The sequence below is a fragment of the Lycium barbarum genome, chromosome 9, assembly GCF_019175385.1.
Source record: "Lycium barbarum isolate Lr01 chromosome 9, ASM1917538v2, whole genome shotgun sequence".
Taxonomy (NCBI): Eukaryota; Viridiplantae; Streptophyta; class Magnoliopsida; order Solanales; family Solanaceae; genus Lycium; species Lycium barbarum.
Genome location: NC_083345.1, coordinates 119,991,430 through 120,013,545, shown reverse-complemented (window position 1 = coordinate 120,013,545; position 22,116 = coordinate 119,991,430). Strand labels below are relative to the sequence as shown.

The window sequence follows — 22,116 nt, the reverse complement described above, 5'->3', positions numbered from 1 at the left end:
TGGAGATCACTTTAAAATGGGTTATGTTGGGTTGAACTAAAATCAACCCAATATGAAATTATCTTGAGTACACCCATAAAATTTTGGGAATTTTACATAAATGACTAACATTTATGGGTTTTAAATTGGAAATAGCTATATTTTAGCTAATTACATTTCGTAGCTACAGTAGTAGCTACAGTTGATTGTATTCACGCGCTACAGTAGACTGTATTCAAAAATCGAATTGTATTCAAAATTAGGTTGAGTCAGATTTTGCTGTATTCAATTTAGATTTCGCTGTATTCAAGTTAGATGTAGTCAACTAAGTTGTATTCAAGTCAAATGTATTCAACTCAACTGTATTCATTTGTAGCTACTTTTACGCTGTATTCACTTTATTATACTTAAAATCGATCGTATACAAAAAAAATATCCTTCAAAACACACCCCCAAACACTGAATTTTGCACACAAAAATTAACGAATACACTCAAATACTGAATACAAGAAATAAAATTCACTGTATTCATTTGTATACACTTCAAATTTACTATATTCATTTTGTATAAAAAAAGATCTCCTTCGAAATACATGCGATAAATACCGTATACACTGTATGTATACACTCCGATTTGAAATACAAAAAAATAAAAAGCTCAGATCTGAGCCGCCACCGGAAAATGACCGGAGGCACGACATAGATACAAAAAAAAAAGCTTTCTCTCTCTAGAAACAATAAAGCTCAGATCTGTTGTTAATGAGGAGGAGGTGGCGACGGTGGCAGCAGCGGTGAACGATGCCAGATATGAGCATAGCTCCGGCGGGCTTTGAAGCCATTAATGTAATTTTGGAGCTTTCTCTCTCTAGAAAAACAAAGATATTTAAAGATAGAGAAAGAAACAAGGGGACTTCTACTGCACTAGGGTTAGGTTTGACAGCGACAGCGGGGGAATTCGCCGGGGATCTCCATGGTGGCAGGCGGCGGCGGAGAGAGAAGAAGCGGCGGTGGATCGGAGGAGGCAGTGTGGTGAGAGACTTAAGGGAGAAGAGAGAGGGTGTTGAGAGAAAATATTGATACAATGAACTAATAGAAGATGAGTTTGAATTAGTTACCTTGTGTAATTAACATACAAAATTTAGTATGAGATGTAATTTGGGCAAAGTATAGCTACTAAATATAAATAAGCCCTAATGTTCTCTATACCATGTAGATTTTCCTAAAATTTTGGACGGATTGGGCGGGCCATCAACTTTTGGCCATCTTTGACATCCCTAGTTAGGTGCAATAACATTCAAATTTATTCTTATCAATCATCCCTAAAGTGTGAAACATTCAAATTTATTCTTATATTATTGAAATTAAGCAACTTTGCTATTGGATAGACTTTTGATCTAATAGTATGGAAGGAAAATAAATTTTATTCTAAAACTTGTATGTGATGATTAATTAGGATTAAGAAAAAATCAATTTTATAGTTTTTCTAATTCTAATTAAAAGAAAGAAAAAAGAAGTTAAATACTTACACACGAAGATCAAGTAAATCTAGAAGACTAAAACTATTAAGTGATGATTAATTAGAGTTAAGAAAACTTAATTTTAAAAAATATACTACTCTCTCTGTCTCAATTTATATCATACACTTTACTTTTTAGTCTGTTAAACAAAAATAATACATTTTTATATTTCGAAATAATTTAACTTAAAATTTTTCCTTTTACCGTTAATGAAATAATTTACCGACACACAAATATCTATGACTTATTTTAGACCACAAATTTCAAAATTCTATCAGTTCTTTCTTAAATTCCGTGCTTTGTCAATTTGGTTACATAAGTTGCCATGCTGGCCAAGAGCCCGTTTGGATTGGCTGGAAAAAAAGTGTTTTTAAGCATAAGTACTTAAAGTACTTTTAAAATGCTGAAACTTATTTTACAAATAAGCAGTTACGTATTTGGATAAAAGTGTTGAAGCTGAAAATAAGTTTTTGTTGTGTTTTGTAAACAAGTACTGCTGAGCACTTTTTCTGTCAAAATGACTAAAATATCCTTAAAGCTATTAACACTATAAAGAAGTTTATTACTATAAGATTTTTAACTTTAAGATTGATTCAAATTAAAATTAATTTATATTTTAATTCAGTTCCAATATAAACTGTTTATTTAAGTTAATTTTATTGAAAGAGATTAATTCCGTGATTATTCTCATTGATTGAGTTGGTAAATATACCATAGTTACAGTGTCCTATTAGCTACAAAATATACTAACCTAAAATAGAAGATTACAAAATATACTAACCTAAAATAGAAGATTTACAAAATATTCTTTTACTACATATTTACAGTATTTATCACACCCCCGCAGTCGAAACGAGAGGTTTACGAACGTTGAGACTGTCCCGAAAATCCTCAAATAAGACCTGTGGCAGTCCTTTAGTGAAAATATCGGCGAGCTGATATCGGGACGGAACATGAAGGACACGTACGTGTCCGCGCGCCACCTTCTCACGAACAAAATGGATATCCATCTCAATGTGCTTGGTGCGCTGATGTTGAACTGGATTTCCTGACAGGTAAATGACACTGACATTATCACAATAAACCAAAGTATCCTTAGGGACCGGACAATGTAGTTCCAAGAGGAGGTTACGTATCCAGCATGATTCAGAGACAACATTAGCAACCCCCCTATATTCTGCTTCTGCACTGGAGCGGGATAGAGTAGGTTGACGCTTGGATGACCAAGATATCAAATTATCTCCCAAAAACACGCAGTAACCCGACGTTGAACGTCGTATGTCTGGACATCCTCCCCAATCAGCATCAGTATAGGAAACCAAATCAGTAACCGAAGATGGGTAGAGATGCAGACCATGATCAAGAGTACCCTGAATATACCGAATGATCCGTTTAAGAGCAAGCAGATGCGTATCTCGTGGAGCATGCATATGAAGACAAACCTGCTGTACGGCATAAGAAATATCCGGTCTAGTGAACGTAAGATACTGAAGAGCACCTGCAAGACTCCGGAAATGAGTGGGATCTTCACAAAGATCGCTAGAAGAGGCACTGACCTTCAGTTTAGTGTCAACCGGAGTGGAAGAAGGCTTACACGATGACATGCCTGCACGTTCAATAATCTCCGAAGCATAACTTCGTTGTGAGAGAAACATACCACCCTTATGACGGGTCACCGCAATGCCAAGAAAATAATTCAAAGGACCTAGGTCCTTCATAGCAAATTCTGAGCCAAAAAGGTCCATAATCGAACAGCGGAGAGTATCTGAAGAAGCAGTAAGAATAATATCATCCACGTATAGTAAAATGTAAGCCAAGTCGTGCCCTTTGCGGTAGATGAACAAGGAGTTGTCAGACCTGCTATTAGCAAAACCAATGGAATAAACAAAGTCAGCAAATCTTTTATACCAAGCTCTCGGTGCTTGTTTAAGCCTATATAAGGACTTTCGCAACAAACACACATAATCGGGATGAGATGGGTCTCGAAAACCCATTGGCTGATGCATATATACTGTCTCCTTGAGCTCGCCATGAAGAAATGCATTTTGGCATCCAACTGATGAATGGGCCAATGCTTAGATAGAGCTAGAATTAAGACAATGCGAATCGTTGCTGGCTTTACGACCGGACTGAAAGTCTCACCACAATCAATGCCAACCTGCTGTGTTTTTCCATCACCTACAAGACGGGCTTTATGCCTCTCAAAATCACCATTAGACTTTTCTTTATAAGTAAAAATCCACATAGACCGAATAACATTCACATTAGGTGGACGGGGTACCAAATCCCACGTCTTATTTTTAATAAAAGCATCATATTCATCATCCATGGCCAATTTCCAATTCAGGTCACGTAGCGCATCCAACGGATTACGAGGTATGGGGGACCTGGTAACCGTCGTATGTAGATTAAATGGGTGCTTGGGCTTAAAAATCTCGCGCTGACTACGAGTGACCATGCGTGTTTGGGTAGGGGCTGCTGGACAGGAGGAGGAATGGTGGAGTTTTGTGGGTTGGCGGCAAGCTGGTGGGGCAGAGGTGGTGGCTGGTCCAGCGAAGAGGGAGGCAGATGCTGCTGCCCAGCAGAAGGAGGCGTGGACAGCTGGCCCAGACCAGGCGGAAAACCATTGGGCAGTGGCGGGGAAGGACACGGCAGCGGTGGAGGGGGGATGGTGGCGATATGGTGGATCAAGTAAGGGGAAAGACCATCATCAAGGAAGTCAAACGTGGTGGGAGTTGGAGTGTGAATTTTAGAAAACGAAAATTGAGTCTCATCAAACAACACGTGACGACAAATAATGATTTTATTTTTCGATAAATCAAAACATTTGTAGCCACGATGGCTTGGTGGATATCCCAAAAAGACACATGGAGTTGACCGAGGTTGCAACTTGTGAATAGTAGTAGACGGAAAAAGGGGATAACATAAACACCCAAAGACCCGGAGATGAGAATAAGATGGTTTCCGTTGGTAAAGGACTTCTAGAGGGGATTTGTGACCCAATAACTTGCTTGGTAAAATATTAAGGAGATAAGTCGCCATTTGCAATGCATGATGCCAAAAAGATGGAGGAATGGAGGCATGAGCAAGAAGAGTCCGGATGACATTATTTATTGAGCGAATTTTTCTTTCGGCTTTCCCATTTTGAGAGGATGTATGAGGACATGAAAGACGGAAAGACATCCCATTGGAGGCACAAAATTTTCGGAATTGACCATTATCATATTCCCTCCCATTATCGCATTAGAAATTTTTGATATGACGTTCAAATTGAGTAAGAATGTGGGCCTTAAAATCTATAAATTTTGAGTAAACATCAGATTTTCTAGCCAGAGGGAAAGTCCACAAATAGTTTGTAAAATCATCCAAGAACAAAACATAATAACGATGCCCCATAGAACTCAACATGGGAGAAGTCCACAAATCACTATGAATAATGTCAAACGGAAATAAAGTTTCGGAAACAGAATTAGCAAAGGGCAACTTAACATGTTTACCAAGAACGCAAGAATGACAAATACTAGACGAACTAGAACTATTACATTCAATGCTTTTATTATGCCTAAGAAAATCCAAAATAGAAGCTCCCGGGTGGCCCAAACGATCATGCCAACGTGTAGAAGACAAGGCAACAAAAGTTGATGGTGAATTGGTGGGATATTTGAAGGTGGACAATGGATAAAGAGCACCCCTACTATGACATCTCATGAGAGACATCCCCGTCCGGAAATCCTTCACAGAAAACCCATAAGGATCAAATTCAACACTTACAGAGTTATCAGTAGTAAATTTATGAACCGATATTAAATTCTTTATGAGTTTTGGTGCATGAAGGACATTGTTTAAAAATAAAGGAGGGTTCGGGAGAGGCAATTTAGCATGACCACAACCTCGAATTGGAATTGAATTACCATCACCAACAATGCCAGTATTACGATTGCTCAAATTAAAATAAGACGAGAGAGTACCTTTTGTGGATGTCATATGGGATGTGGCGCCGGTATCCATATACCAATTTGGATCGGGTTGGCTCAACGTCATCGTGTGCATGGCCGATTCAATATCAGTCGGAGTCCAAGGCGTCGTTGGGCCCGCGGCTGCATACGCTTGCTGCTGTGGTCGCGAGCCCAAAATTCCAGGTTGGGCCAGCGACCTGGGGCCTGAAGGAGGGGGCTGCGGTTGCCACTGCTGCTGTGGCCGAGCCCACTCCGTGGTGGGATACGGGCAAGGGGGAGCCCATTGAGGCATCCATCCCCACGGCCACAGTGAGGAGGACTGCTGCCACTGCTGCTGGTCGCCTGAGGTACGACCTCCATGGCGTCGGCTGCCACTGCCGTCGCCTGAACCACGGCCACCGCCGTTATTCTTCCCGCCGCTAGAGCCCCAATTTTTGTTGTTATTTTTGCCCCAATGATGGTGAGAACGACCTGAATTTTCCAGAGGAGTAGAGTCATCAAACTCACGTTTGGAATTAGCCACCATAGCCGTGGGCGAGTCATCATGCATTTCAGCCAACGCCTTTTCCTCAAGGCACAAACTCGACCGAGCTTCGGAGAATGGTGGAAGAGGATTACTTTGGCGGATGTAGGTGGCCACATTCTTGTACGCCTCGGTGAGTCCAACCACCAGTTGGAGAACGAGGCGGTTGTCGGTCACCGGAGCCCCCACGCTCTTAAGTTGATCGGCCAAGGTCTTGAGACGTTGACAATACGCCGAAGCGTTTGGAAAATTCCGCATCTTGACATGAGAGAAATCATGTTCCAATGCAACGACACGGGAGTTTTTGTTGTCTTGAAAAAAATTACGGAGGCGATCCCAGGCCTCCTTTGCCGAAAGATCTTCTTCGATGATCGTATGCAATAAGTCAGTGGAGATGGTTGCATACACCCATTGAAGTACCGTGGCATCCAAAGTGGACCACAACTCCTTTTCTTCGTCAGTGGTAGGAGCCTTCTCCTTTCCGGTCGGCAGAATGTGGGAAAGGACACGGTGAGACCGGGCATGAAGCTTGAATAATTCGGCCCAAGCCGAATAATGATCCGTTTCCATCTCAAGAATGATGGGAATGTGATTCTTGATGTTGGAGACAGCCAAAGCAGGATGGAACTTGGTGTCTGCCATTGATGGAAGGCAAGAAGGTGGACGGAAAAACAAAGAAGAGGACGTCGGAAAAAAGAAGAAGAGGAAGTCGGAAATTTAGGGCAGCGGAAGAGGAGGAAAAGAAACCCTAGTATCTGATACCATGAAAAGAAATGGATTATGGGCCTAACTCAACCTCAAAAGCTAGCTTATGAGGGGAGGATTGCCCAAGTCCATATAAGGAGACCACCCATCTCATTAACCACCGATGAGGGACTTTTTTTCATTCTTCAACACCCCATCTCACGCCCAGGGCTGGACATCTGGAGCGTGGGCAATTTAATTTGGGGGCCTAACATCAGGTGAGATGGGTCCTGCTCTGATACCATGTAAAGAGATTAATTACGTGATTATTCTCATTGATTGAGTTGGTAAATATACCATAGTTACAGTGTCCTATTAGGCTACAAAATATACTAACCTAAAATAGAAGATTACAAAATATACTAACCTAAAATAGAAGATTTACAAAATATTCTTTTACTACATATTTACAGTATTTATCATTTATAAATATATGTTACTTATAATTTTTAAAATATATAATTTGTATAAAGATTGAACTATAATAAAAGGTTTTAGGGATAAAATTAATCAAAATGATAGATGAACCTTTCGACATTATGGACGGGTTGTAAAATAGCAAATCCCACCCATTTCGAACAAAAAAAAAAAAAAAAAACACATTCATAAGTGCACTAGATTTCTTCAGATAAATCATATAAGTGACTGAAATTGCATAGAAATTGATGGAGAAGAACATACCCAAGGTAGGGACTTAGTAGCTCAGTTCAGTGGCGTACGCAGATTTTTTCATAAGCAATGTCGCATTTAAAGAAGTGAACAAAAGAATAAATCAGTGCAATAACACCGTATTAAAAGGTCGCATCTTTTGTAACATTATACTCCAACCTATTATACTCAAGTTGAGTAACTCAACAAACATCGAAGATTTAAACGATGCTATTAACCATATAAGAAAAATTGAGAAAAAAAATGCGATTCGAGATTGAAACTTACGTTTTGTAAGATATATTTTCTTCTAGCATCATGGTCATTTAGATAATTTCAAATGCTAATCTTTTCCATGATCAACTTTTAAAGAATTTAAATCAACTCTTTCACTTTATAAACATTTTTTTCTTTTTCTGACTTATTCACCTTTTCTTCCAAGCTGGATGAAACTTGAGATTTTAAATTTAGTTTTAAAAATTTGGAAGATAAGTTAGAACAATATCTCTTCACTTATTGCTAATTAAGAAATTAATTTAGATAATTTCTAAATAATATCATAGAAACAAACAAACAAAAACAATTAATTATTCAAGAAATTCTAATTAAAAAGAAGAAGAAAAATAGTACGAGACGTGTTACAGAGAAAATCGTAGCAAATAGAAGCTTCGCCCCCAAAAAATTACATATTAACATGAATAATTGTTCAAAGTTATATTTAAACATACTTGAATAAGCCATATTTTTCTAGTTTCATTATCAGTTTGCAACAAAATGAGGTCAATTTATTGAGGCTACCACCTGAAAAGGCTTAAAATATTAAAAATCAAGCATTCCGTGCTTACAGAGGATGGAACCCCCGACACCTCAAAGGCCATAGGCTCCCTTTACCACTGAATCAAATGCTCTTTTCTATCAAGCAGCGTCATTTTATATAATTTATCCCTTATTTTTTTTTCCATATAATTTGTATATATATATCTAATAAATTTTTCCAACAAAGTTGTGTCGGGTGACACACCTTCATACAAGGTGCGTCCGCCCTTGGCTTAGTTAGTTGGCTAACTGAACTTTCACCTTATCAGTGAGGGTTCGGATCCTTATAGTCCCCTCCGCCATTTCCCTTCCTTAAAGCAAAAAAAATAAAAATAAAAGAACATACCCAAGCTGCGGTGAAAGGAAGAGGCATTGAGGACGGTGAAAGGAAGAGGCATTGAGGACTGATGAAAAGATGATAGTTTGTAATATTAGAATTAGAAGAAAATATAAGGAATAAAAGAGTAATATTATTGATCAAACTAAAATGACTTTTAAGTCAAAAAGAAAAAAGCTAAGGTTCACCAACTTTTTACTTTTGACTTATTTTAAACAACTTTTTTTAATTTGTCACACACTCAAAATAAAATAAAAAAAGGGCTTACAACCTAGTGTTTCCTACTTGGCGCCAAATTTCCCACATTAAGCAAACATCACTCTACGTTTTTATTACTCCATAGTCCATACCGTCACTGACCAAATTGGTTTGTGCATTTCGTAACTCAAATTTCAACTTTACCAAACTGCAATTGAATCATGGACCGACTCAGTGATTTGCCTGACTCAATTCTAGTTCACATACTCTCTATGTTGTCTGACGGTGGTAAACCAGTTTCTATAGACAGCATATTATCTAGACCATGAAATGGTCTAGATAATGCCACTCTTGATTACCTATCTTTCATCCACAGAGAGCTTTATTATTGGAGGTCTTCCCACAATATCCGGAGATTCAGTGTGTGGTACCTTATCTACAAGGAACGTTATGCTAAACATGTTGAGTTATGGGTACATTTTGCAACTAAGCTTGCTAATGTTCAACATTTTGAACTTGGACTTGACTATGGATATGGCCAAACATATGAGTTTCCTCAGTTTGCCTATAAAAATTCGTCCTTGAGGAAATTGGTTTTAAGGTGTCTCAAACTGAACCCTTGTGGTACTGTTAATTGAAGCAGTCTCGTTTTTCTTAGAATTTGGTCCGTGAAATTGACAGACGTTACCCTGGAAATGGTATTATCTGGATGCCCTAATTTGGAGTGCTTGCAACTAGTACGAGTTTCGGGCATGCATCGTTTGGAAATCAGTTCTTTGAAGCTGAGAGAATTGTTCATAGAAGAATGCTACAATCAGAATCATGACCTTTGGCTTGAAATAGTAGCCCCGCATATACAAAAATTGGAACTTTCATGGTTGTGCAGTGAGATACGTTTCACACAGAGAAATGTGGCATCACTTGTTACTGCAATCCTTTGTTTGACTATTGATTTTGAGGGTGAAGAACGCAACTTGGGCAAGGAGTGTAGCTATTTGAAGGAACTTCTTCAAAGCGTTTAATCTTGAATTGGATAACTGGTGCATCGAGGTTTATTCAGACACTTCACTGTCCTAAATTCAGAATTTTTTATTAGCTATTGAATCATCACTTTAATAACATTAACAGTGCCACTGCTTAGGATGATCTGATAACTAAGTTGGTAAGTACTAAAGAGTTGTTATCTCATGGCCAATATGGTTGGAAGGTGGTAGTAGATTGAAACAGGACCTTTTGAACAAAATTTTAGATGATTAACTCTGAGAATAAGGAGTTTGCAATGTATAGAACAACATGTAAAATTTGGATTGATTTACATTGACCATACTATTTAAGTCATGTTCATGGGATTTTCCAAGTGTTTAAAGGTCTATCGCTGGATTCTCAAACCAAGCATGAACACTTTGTTGTGGCAAACCGCAGTTGTATGGTCCAAGTTGTTTTTATGAATTATTCAACAATTTGCATTTCATTTATTAAGTATGTCATATTTCCTTGTTTTAACATATTTTGGTTTGTCTATTTTGTTTATAAGTGCCTGTCCATACTGGACTTGAAAGGTTGGCGGGTTCCACCATCAAGCCAGAAATTCTTAAAACTTCACTCAGCCGTAGAGCAGTTGGACTTCTCTGGAATTTGCAACTTTCTACAGAGTTCATCAGATCTTAGGTCTTTAGTCATTGAATGTTACAATGCCGAACCAAGAGTAAGTTTCCTTTAGACCTTTATTTTTGTTACTTCATGTTATCAATGTCAAACAACTATTAGTGAGAAGACAACATATATTAACATACTTAGGATGACTGCCTTACCTCTGCAAAGGAATGTGAGAATTGAACTGGTTCAATCCTCAAGTAAAGAGAAGATTGAGAAGGTTCAATCTTTGACAATAATGTAGGTGATAAGCCTCTAATATGTAAGCAAAAAGAGTGTTTCAGTATAGGAGGAATGTAAGCAAGAGTTTTACAATGTGCAATTACCAGTTTGAAGAAAAAAAGAGTTTTACAATGTGAAACATAACTAGCCTAAGTACTTGATGAGCTTTTGAACAATAGCTTCTAACCTCTGGAGGCTTGCTCCCCCTACATTGTTTCCGTAAGAAGTTCAAAAAAAGAAAAAGTGAGAGTATTCTCAAGTAACATGCGAGCTCAGGAAAAGATCTAGCAGGGAAGTTCATCTTGTTGCATTATGGGAGGTAAGGATAAGCTTTGTATTTATTTTCCAATTCTGAATGAAGGTAGTTGCCACTTGTCTACCCTTAAGTACCCTCTAGCTTCTCTTGATAGTGAGTTAAAGCTTCAAGTGTTCATCTCTGCATTCAAATGAACAGCTACCAGGCTTCTCTATAATATTGACTTCTTTACCTTGAGTCAACTCTTTAATCTCTTCAACAATAGGTTCATAGTGCCAAGAAGGTTTTGCAACTCCCTGCCAGCATTCACAATAAGCGAAGAGCCGTCTTCCACCCAAAATCTTTCTAATACCATGTTCCAGACACCATTTAAGCCCATAAGAAAGAACGAATTGGCTTAGCGGACTGCATATGCCATAATAATATCACCAGAAGAGTTCCTCACTGTGCCACCTGCTCCACATTGTCCTTATTTGCAACTTTCATCCGTTGTTAGTTTTACCCATCCTAGATCATGTTTGCACCGTTTTACGAGAGTGCTTGTCTACCTAGCTAGGTGAGTATTTTTAAATGTGTTCACAGTAGTTGCTCCAGGGAATGCTTTGTTCAAATTCTTGAAATTTTACTTGAATGCTGCTTTGAAGGATTTCAGAATTTTCTGCAGCATGTTTATTATTCTGCTTTTATGTAAGACGTTTACAGGAACTTTTTGGTTCTCGCAATTTATTTTCCTCTAGAAAATTGTTCAGCTTGAATTGTTGTGACAGAAACTTCATGTCGTCCCTATCGAAATTGATTCGATGAGTTTCATAAGGAATATTTGGGTTGAAAGAAATAAAAGATGTTTTGGAGTGGAGTGAAACATGTATCTTTTGTAGAGTATAGGTGCACAGCTTTATGGCTTATGAGCTTAAAGATGTAATGGAGCAGTTGTAACATCTTTTTTCTTTGCAGTACTTTCTTGGTACTAGCCTTAATAAAAATAACTTTATCTTATTTTTCTTTTGATAAGGAAATAACAAATTAATTTTAAAAACTTTATCTTATCAAAAAGAAAGTTGATTCTTCTATCAGTAAGCCAGTTCTCCAGTTAACTCTTTCATAGTTGTAGGGAAAATATGTTTAACAAGGGACAATGTTCACCTTTGTTCGAGGAGATAAAGGATCTGTTTCAATGAATCTTTGAAACATTTTCTAAGCACTTGACATATTCCTTGAATTAAAAAATTCATCTCTTTTATTTTATTTTATCCACAATTAACACATTGACTTTACACTTCCATCTAAGGAGAATAACTGGTTAATGTAGCTTACTCTTTGCTGCAACACCTGCTGTCAACTTACACAAATGAGGACGAACATAACAGGAGGTTCGAGACACATAATTTTAACTGCCCTTTGCTACATCTGAAAACCATCAAGATCATTAACTTTGATGGACCACTATATGGATGTTATACCCCATTATAACCAGGTCAAGGCGGAGTACAACATATTAGTGATTCCTAATTATTTAATTCAAGGAGTCGTCACCTAATTATTTTAATGGTGAATTAGGACACCTATTTTAACTAAATAAATGCCTGAGATAAACTCTAATTTTAAAGGTCTTGCTAACCTAATAAATTATAGGTAAGAGTTCTAAATATCCTAATGGGAAGGTCTTAGGCATCCATTAAAATCCGTTGAATACGGTTACCGACCAAACTTAGGTTAAAACAAGAGATTGTGACGAAATACAATAAATTAGTATCTTATAAGTAATTTAAGAAAGGTATTTCATAAAAGTATATAGGTAATTAAAATAGAGAACTTTGCAAATAAATAACATAATGCGTTTCTAAACTTAAATAAAGAAATAACTATTTTCAAAAGGATTGAAAATCATACATCTTAGTGTCATTTGTTTTCAAATAAAAGTACTCCACAACACCTTGTATGAATTTAAGGAGTTGCACATAAAATAATCGCTTTTAAAGAAAATTTAGCAGATTTGAGTTTTGAGTGAAAATTACGTTATATGAATACGTTGATGATGAAAGCTGGGTTTATTCTGAAAAATGTGATATACAAAAGGACATAGGTTTTTTACAAAAAATTGCTTCAGTTGATTAATTCTTTTTCAGACTTGACAAAAACAAAGCTACTTTCTATATTAATTCGATATAAAAAAAAAAAAAAAAAAAAAAAGACTTCAGCCCATACTTGTTTAACAATTGATATTTCAAAGTGTCTAAAACGTGAATGAAAAGGATTAAGAATACATACTTAGATTCTAATAAAATCAAAAAGTTATAGGTATTAGACGGGACTTTTAAAATAAGAAGTAGTTAGCTACCCTTTCTAAGCTCATAGTTATCCATGATCCTATTCTCCTAGCCAGAGAATTAAAGCAAAATTAGAAACAACAAGGTTATAATAGAACCACATGAAGAAAGCTAGGAAATAACTCCCTCGCTCTCATTTTTGTATTTCTGTTCGGATGGGAGAGAGCGAGGAGATAAATAATGAGGGATGGAAGCTTCGTCGCCCTCTTCCAGTTTGCCTTTCTGTTCGGAGGTATCGCGAGGTAGGCGCGACATATGTATGAAGGAGAAAATGCAGATTTCTCAACTATCGGTAAAGTTTTGAGTCTCGCTCGACTCAAGAGTGCTCCCATATGTCATGAAAAACAAAGAAAAGAAAAATATAAAGAATTAGGAAATGAGCAGATTCAATAAGGAAAATAAATAGACAAAGATGAATTCTTAAAAAAAAGCATGACCAGCAAAGTCCAACAAGATACAAATTGCAAAGAAAAAACAAACATGAAACTTAATTGCAAGCACAAACTAAAATCGATAGAGTTCAAAGAATCGCTGTATAAATCATTTTTTAGGGAGTCAACAAGACTGGAATAAAACAACTCTTCAGATCAGATTTTACGCAACTGGTTTCTTTCACAGAAAACAACAACTATCCTATTTAAATTCTTAAACTTAATTGGTTCAAGTATGTTTACTCCTAAACTTATTTAGGGCCTGTTTTCCAAAAGAAATAGCTTAAAACATATGGAAGTAGGCAGGAGATTTAGGGATAATGCATATTTGACTTGAGGATTTTGTCAACACAAGCAAACTAGGAAATGCTTAAACATATAGCAAGAAAACAAACTGTTCTTCAATTAAATATCTCAAGTGAAGATGAAAAAATGCTTAAAGTGTCAGGCTAGTTTATTCTTAAACTACAAAATGGTAAAGGTTTAAACTGGAGGCTGGGGCAGAACAACAGTTAGCTCATTCAGACAAAAACAAAATCAACTAATCAAACTCTTTTCAGGTTAAGGACAAAAAAAAAACCTAGAGTTTTAAAGCTACATGACATGTTTTGACCAGAGCATGTGAGTAATATATTTTAGAAACTATAGAAGCTCATATTTGGAACTTAATACATGGTCAAAGGAGTGAAAGGTCACTAAATGGAAGAGGGTGAATGTATCATTTCAGCATATATGTTCTTTCCTTACATTTTCTGAAGCTAAAATATAGAATGAGGAACTCAAATTATACTAAGCCAGCCACATTATGAATTGAACAGATTCAGGATAGTGTATTGATTTATATTTTATGCTCATAATCTAAGAATTTGAACATCTAGATCATTCAAGAACTAATGTGGGGAAAGCTAAAATGAACATACATACTAAATACTCAATCTAATAGCCCAAAGGTAATAATAAGAAACAACGTGTCTAAACCCATATCAACATTTGAATCCAACACATATAGAATGGAGCTATCAATAACTCAAGTACACAACTAGGTTAACAATACTAATGTTTAAAGAAGACTGCAGCTATTTTCCAAAAGGAGCTAATTTTGAAAACAGTTTCAACACAGAAAATTTGGATCATACAAATATATTAAACAACAGCTTCATCAGGATCTTAACTTAGATTAAGCTACTTCTCAAAGAATTTTGAGCTAACACAGACAAACCTAACTCTTCATTAAACCAATCTGGATTTAATGTCAGAGAAAAAGGCTATACCGAACAGAACCATACATAAGTTAAAAGACTTGTCAATATAAAAGTTGAACCTTAACACTAATGCTTAGTTAGATTGATTAAGAGTTAGACCCACAGCTCAAACTAACCCTTAAAAGTTTTGAAACTATACAATTCAAACTAGTCTAACTGAAGCAGACTAAACATGATCCATCATACTTATGCAAAATCAACATCGAAAGGGTTCGAAACAACTTCATGCCTCCTACTAACTAATGCTTAACAGAAACAAGAAACTCTAATCACATAGTACTACTAAATTCTAATAAGCAGAAAAGGAAACTACCATAAAAATAAGACTAAGACGGGGAAAGAGAATTACTCATATAATTCTAGCACAGCGTTTCAAAACTAAGCTAACCTATACTAGAATTCAGAATGCACACATAACTTAACAAGAGGGAAAATAAAGCTGAGACGAAGGAAAGATTACCTTTTAATGGTGCAGTGAACATGGTGCGGGGTCTTAGATCCGACGCAATCCGATCTCGGACTTGATTATATAGATATATATTTTTTTATCTGTAAAAGATGGCAGCAAGCAATTGAACTTTTAGGAGGTAAGAAAGAAGAAAAAAGAAAACAAGAGTTTTTTGAGAGCAAGAGTGGCAGCCAGAGCTTGGTCCAAATGGACTCCAAATGCTAGTATTTATAGATACCAAGTAGGGTTTGCTAGGATTCGAAGTTTTGGGCGGGATTTCCATCATCTAGGGTTTTGAAAACGAGTCAAAATGGAACCGTTTAAATCTGAGTATTAAAGGTGTTTTCGAACAGATCTTCACGTGATTTGACTTAGATATTACCCGAAAATGGTTCGACCACTTATGATCTTTGAAGATTATAGCGCGTCTTGAAGCAAGAACGGGAAAGTCTTCTCTTTAAACAACAGAGCACATAGGTAGGCAGATGTTGAGACAAATTTTGTACAAAAATGGGATAGGCAGGACCTGTCCATGGCTGAATCGCGGCTGAAAACAGGCCGGAAATGGGAAAGGTGACAAAACAGACCTGCCATGGGAAACATTAGCAAGGAGACGCATAGAGAAAAGGATTAGGGTTTCGGATGGGGGAGGGTCATTTTAGTCACTTAGGATGGTTAAGTTGGGGTAGAATGGTATTTTTAATTAACCGGCCAATATGGGGGCAACACGTGGCAGGGACGTGTGGGGAATGTGGGAGGCATGTGAGAAGCGTGCGCAGGTGGTGTGTGAGGCGTGTGTTATTGACCGTTTGGCGCAGACGTTGCGCTTGCGTGGCATCCACGTGGAAAAGTTGTATGGAATGGGTTGTGTGGATTGGGCTCTCCTTTGAGCTATTATTGACCAAATTAGGATCAGATTTTATATGAATTGGGCTAGTATGAAGCTTATTTATCTTGGACTTAATATGCTTTCTTACTTATATTTATTTGGGCTTCTGAATTAGGATTAAAGACAATTTGCATTTAATTATAAATTAACGCGTGCTAAAATATTACTTAATATAAAAATAGTACTCAAATAGAGACAAAATCCTACGATATAGTAATAGTTGCGCGATAGTATTTATAAAGTTTAAAAGTAAGTAAATGCTATCGTCTAATTGTATAAAATAAATGCGATGCGTAAGATGTTACAAGTGATCTTGATGATTATAATATTAAGTGATGGCAATATAATGAAAATAATAAGAATAATAACGGTAATAATAATAATAATAATAATAATAATAATAATAATAATAATAATAATAACGGTGTTAATAATGATAATAGGCAATGACTATAGTTGGATAATGAAAAATGACGATATTAATAGAAAGCTAATAATTGTAATATAAATAACTGTTCTTAAGTTATCAAAAATATTAGAAGCGCAATTAAATATTTTGGAAGAAAGCTTGCTCTGAATGTTTTGTAATATCTATTCATATTGTTGAATCTGTATTTTGAAAGTTTAAGGCTGAAAATCATTTTCGTGAACAGTATTTCAAGATTCACTACATGCCCAAGGAATTTTTTTTCCTGTGTTATTTTTAATTGGTGGAAAAAAATGTTTCTGGACTTGGACAGTGAAAGACCTTAGGAAGAAGCAAAGTAGTGGAACCTAATGCCAGCAATGTATGCTGTGAGTATTACAAAAGGAAAGAAACAAAAGCAGAAGTCACTCGTGACTGAAAAATAAGTGTTTGAATTTAGTTACCTTTTGGTGTAAACGGAAAAGTCTACTTCTGTGATAGACTTTACATTAAGCAGTAACCTGAGTTGTACGTGGTTTTTGTATCCACTCTACGGTCTTTGTGCTCCATCCAGTTATTTTCGTAGTCTGCAGTTTACTGTGCACACGATTCATCTTTTGTATATGACAAGGTAGGTTCTTTTGGTTGCAAATTTCCTGGAAGACAATTAATCCTAGTTCAGAATGTTGTTAATGCACAACTTGGAACTTTTGGGCCCGTGATTGTTTCTGCCTTCAGGCAAAAACTTAAAAATAAGAAGCCTCCGTGTGTTTCCTCTTTCTGCTTCTTGGTGGATCACAGGGGACTACGTCTCTTGTTGGAGTATATATGCACTTCATTTCAGAATTGAGAACCCTGCATGTTGTATGATACAATCACCAAGTGTTCATTATGTAATTAGCTTTAATATGACAGTTCCATTTGATGCTCTTGTACACCATTTTCTATAATGATTGTAGGACCTCCTTTTCCTGGTCTTTACTCCCGCATGGCTGCATTTGTAGGCAATTGCTCCGCACAACTCCATTACGGAAGGTTTCTGCTAAATTCACATGGATTTAGTTTATATATTGACTTTGCAAGATTCTTTTTCACACTAGTATAATTATCATGTTGTAGTAGGTTGCATGTTAATTTTCTAGGTTATTAATTCGAGAAAAGGACCAAAATAATACATTATCTTTGGGTTTGGACCTAAAACCATACATGTTCTTTTACATGGAGCATTAAGAGTACATTATGTTTGCATAAGTAGTGCACTTTTAGTCAAACTCCCAAATATTTTTTTAGAAATTTAACGGAAAAGAACAAAAATGCCCCTAAACTTTTAGAAAAGGTATAAAAATACCCTTTTTTTCATCTATTTTGCTAAAACTACCCCTCAATTCAACTTTTTGGCTCATTTATTACCTTTGACTAATGGACAACACTAAATTTTTTTAAAAAAAATATTTAAATTACACATGACATTTTATTACTGGAAAATTGATTTATTTTTTTAAAAAGAAATCTAAAAAATCGTTATTTGTAGAATAAGGAAAAATAATTTTTCAAAACCCTTTTTTTAAAAAAACAAATGTAGTAAGCCTTTTATATATAAAAAAAAAAAAATCAGAATTGGATTTTCATTAACACATGTGGAATTTTTTTAAATTTGGAAAACGTTTTTTTAACGGGTGGAAACCCCATTTTTTTTAAAAAAAAATGAAAAATTCAATTTTTTAAATCTGAAAAACTGATTGTTTTTTTAAGTAAAATGTGCAAAACTAATACTCCATAATTTTCTTCTAGATTATAAAAAAGATAGTTTTCTTTTAAACACAGTTTTTCCATAAAAAAAAATAATTTTTTCAGATTTTTTTAAAAATCCAGTTTTTCAGATTTTGAAAAAAAAAATCCGCTTTTTCCTTTTTTTTTTAAGTGTCCTAAAAATAAAATCATGAAAATCTATATATTTTAGGACAAAAACAACATTTTTTCAGACGTTTAAATAAAAAAAAAAAATCCAATTTTCCAGTTTTTTTTTTTTTTTTTTTAAAAACAGGTTTTAAAAAATTATTTTTCTTGATTCTACAAATAAAGATTTTCTATATTTTTTATATTTTTTATAAAAATCAATTTTCCAGTAATAAAATGTCATGTATGATTTTATTTTTTTTTAAATTAGTGTTGTCCGTTAGTCTAAGGACATAAATCAGCCAATTATTTTATCCACAATTCCTTGAATCTAAAAATTCACCTCCTTTTATATTTTATCCACAATTAACTCCTTGGCTTTCTACCTAAAGGAGAACAACTGGATAATACAATGGATTTTTTGTGCAGGACCAGCTGTTAAGTTACACAAATGAGGACGAGCATAACAGGAGATTCGAGAAACATAACTTTAACTGCTCTTTACTACATCTGAAGACCATCAAGATCATTAACTTTGATGAACCACTATATGGAAATAAGTCTGTACTGCCATTTGTAAAACATTTGCTCAAGATTGCAACAGTGCTAGAAAAGTTCATCATTTGCTGCCAACTTCGAAGGGAGTGATGTGCCTCAGCATTATATTAAAATGGCCCAGGAATTCCAATGCTCTCCAAGATCCTCCGCACACGCTTCAGTTGTCTTTTCTTATTGATAAGCTTTGGCCCCTATAGTTTGAATCCATTGCAACATTCCTAACTGCTGTTTTTTCATGTCCAACAATGTGTTTATTTTCTTATCATCATGTAAGAAAGTTTAGTCTAGTTGTTTTATTATATTACTATTCATATTGCTGAGTTGCTCGCTTTCTTATACAATGAAAATTTAAGGCTGAAAATCATTTTGCGAGAATAGTATTTCAAGATTCATTATGTGTTCTAAGACTTGTTTCTTTTGGCCTATGCTATTTTTAATTGCTGGAAAAAATATATATTCATGGACTTGGACAGTGAAAGACCTCAGGAAGGAAGCAAAGCATGGGAACCTAGTGCCAGCACGTATGTTATGGGTATTACAGAAAGAAAATAATAGCATGTGTTTTGAAAGAAAAACAAAAGTAGCTCCTGACTGAAAAATAATAATTTGAATTTAGTTGCTTTGTGGTGTAAACTGAAAAGTCTATTGCTGTGATAGATTTTACATCCAGGAGTAGCCTGAGTTATACATATTTTTGTACTTGCCGGAGTGGTCTTTGTGCTTGGTCAGTTATATTCATTGTCTGCAATTTAGTGGGAACACGGTTAATCTTTTCTATCTCACAAGGTCGGTTTTTTTGGTTGCAAATTTCTTGAAAGACTAGTAATCCTAGTTCTAAAGGTTGTTAATGCTAATGCAACTCAGCCTTTTTCACAAGTCATGAACAATTTCTAGGAGAGTTCTTTGTTTCAAAGAGAAAAAGTTCAAATATACCAACTATCAGAAACGGCTTATTCATGCCACTTAAGAGTGTCAATGGTACGGTTCGGATAGTTATTTCATAAAATTTATGCCATATCAATTTTTTGGTTATTTCATTTTGTAGAACCAAATTAGACTTTTCAAAACCGTCTCATCATGTCGGTTTCTTTTCGGTATCGGTACGATTCGGTTCATTCTCGTTTTTTTTAGAAAGAACATCATGTTATAATCACTAGTAAAAGTTAAGACACAATATCATATATACTTCTATAGGACTTTGATAAAAACTCTCTAGATATTTTTATTGATTAAAAGGTTATAAATCAAGACAACATGAAAGACGACAGGAATAGAGATTGATTCCACTATTTTACGGTAGTGTATAATAATGTTAAGCAAAAATAATATATTATACATCGCACGAGGGAAAAAAAAATCAATCAAGATGAGATTCAAGAACTGAGATTACTATAAGCTCTCGTTTGGCCATAGATTTTGGGAGCATATTTTAAAGATTTGTTTTCAAATCTTTGTTTGGCCAAAATTTTTTGACAGATTTTGAAAACAAATCTTCAAATTCTCAAATTCTGACTCAAACCTGTTTTTGGGCCAAGATCTATGTTTTCGTCTTTTCAAAAACTTTTAAAAACTACCCCAAACTTTTGTATTTTATATATAAAAAAAACCATCTATTTATGACCCAACTAATTTTATCTACCATGTTCCTCGATTAAAGCCGTATCTAGCATGTTTCCATAATTAAAGCAGTTTCTTCTATAAAGTGAAGATTATTCGTACAATATGGGAAGATTATTTTAAAGAATAGCTAGTTACTACCGTTGTTTTTTTCCTTGCATGGATGGATCTTTCAATTGTAATTTGAATTGTAGTAGCTTGTAAGTGTATTATTAGCAATTGTTATTAAAATATTGTGTTCTCCATCATTTAGAATTAGCAAGTATATATATTTTGTATGGTTGGGTATTCTTGATAGTTTTTAGAACTTATGGGCATTAGTAATGTTTCATGTTTTCCAAAACAAAAAGTGAAATATGATTTGAAAAACTATGGCCAAACACATTTTCAAAACTTGAAAAACTTCACCCAAATCCAGTTTTTCAAAAAAAAATTGGGAAAATGTTAGCTAAGATTAAGCATCCAATAAGAGAATTTAAAATCATATGAGAGGAAAGATATCTAATACTTGTAGCTTTCTATCCAAGATTGTTGGAATACCTTGTAGCTTACTAGTTACTACTCGAGATGCTAGAACAATTTAGTTTCAATAGAAGTAGTATAATAGGTTTCAGAGTTAGAAATTTAGGTGTTAATTATGTTGCCAGCTTGTAGTAGTTTTCATCATCCCAAACCCAAATCGAAATGTTTGATATTTTAGTTTATTTAAATTTAATATGGCTTAATACCCAGATGGACCCTTAAATTTGGCATGTTTTGTAAGATAGACATATAAACTTATAAGGTGACCAGATAGACACTTAAACTTACTCAAAGTGTATTTTTCAAGTTTTTCAGTTGTTTTGAAAACAAAAACTATATTTTTCAAACACTCACAATTTTCATGGCCAAACAAGCCCTAAATATATCACAAAATATTTTTTTTAAAATGCAAAAATAAGGCAAACGCATATACATGAGACTATAAATGTGCACTTAAACCAATAAATACTCGCTAATCGCAATTTTGCAGCTTTCAATTAACTCGGTTTTTTTTTACACTTGAATAATTAAAAAACAATAACTTTAACCAATAAAAATCCTTAAAAAAAGAAATTTCAAATTAAGAAATTTCTTTTTTTTAAGGATTTTCTTCTCGGCTTTACAGTTTTCTTAATTTGAAATTTCTTTTACACTTGAAATACTGAACTTAGAAATTTCTTTTTTTTAAGGATTTTTATTGGTTAAAGTTATTATTTTTTAATTATTCAAGTGTAAAAAAAAAATCCGAGTTAATTGAAAGCTGCAAAATTGCGATTAGCGAGTATTTATTGGTTTAAGTGCACATTTATAGTCTCATGTATATGCGTTTGCCTTATTTTTGCATTTTTAAAAAAAATATTTTGTGATATATTTAGGGCTTGTTTGGCCATGAAAATTGTGAGTGTTTGAAA

General features: G+C 35.0%; 1 long non-coding RNA gene and 1 pseudogene across 1 annotated transcript; one reads left to right on the top strand and one right to left on the bottom strand.

The window, feature by feature from the left end:
• Positions 1-9,047: 9,047 nt before the first annotated feature.
• Positions 9,048-19,156, top strand: LOC132612259 (F-box/LRR-repeat protein At3g03360-like; annotated as a pseudogene).
• LOC132609675 (uncharacterized) lies at positions 13,031-15,971 on the bottom strand. The gene is made up of 2 exons (XR_009570917.1): positions 15,700-15,971; positions 13,031-15,418 (listed from the first exon to the last, which is right to left on the bottom strand). It is a non-coding gene; the product is annotated as an uncharacterized LOC132609675 (long non-coding RNA).
• Positions 19,157-22,116: the final 2,960 nt, after the last annotated feature.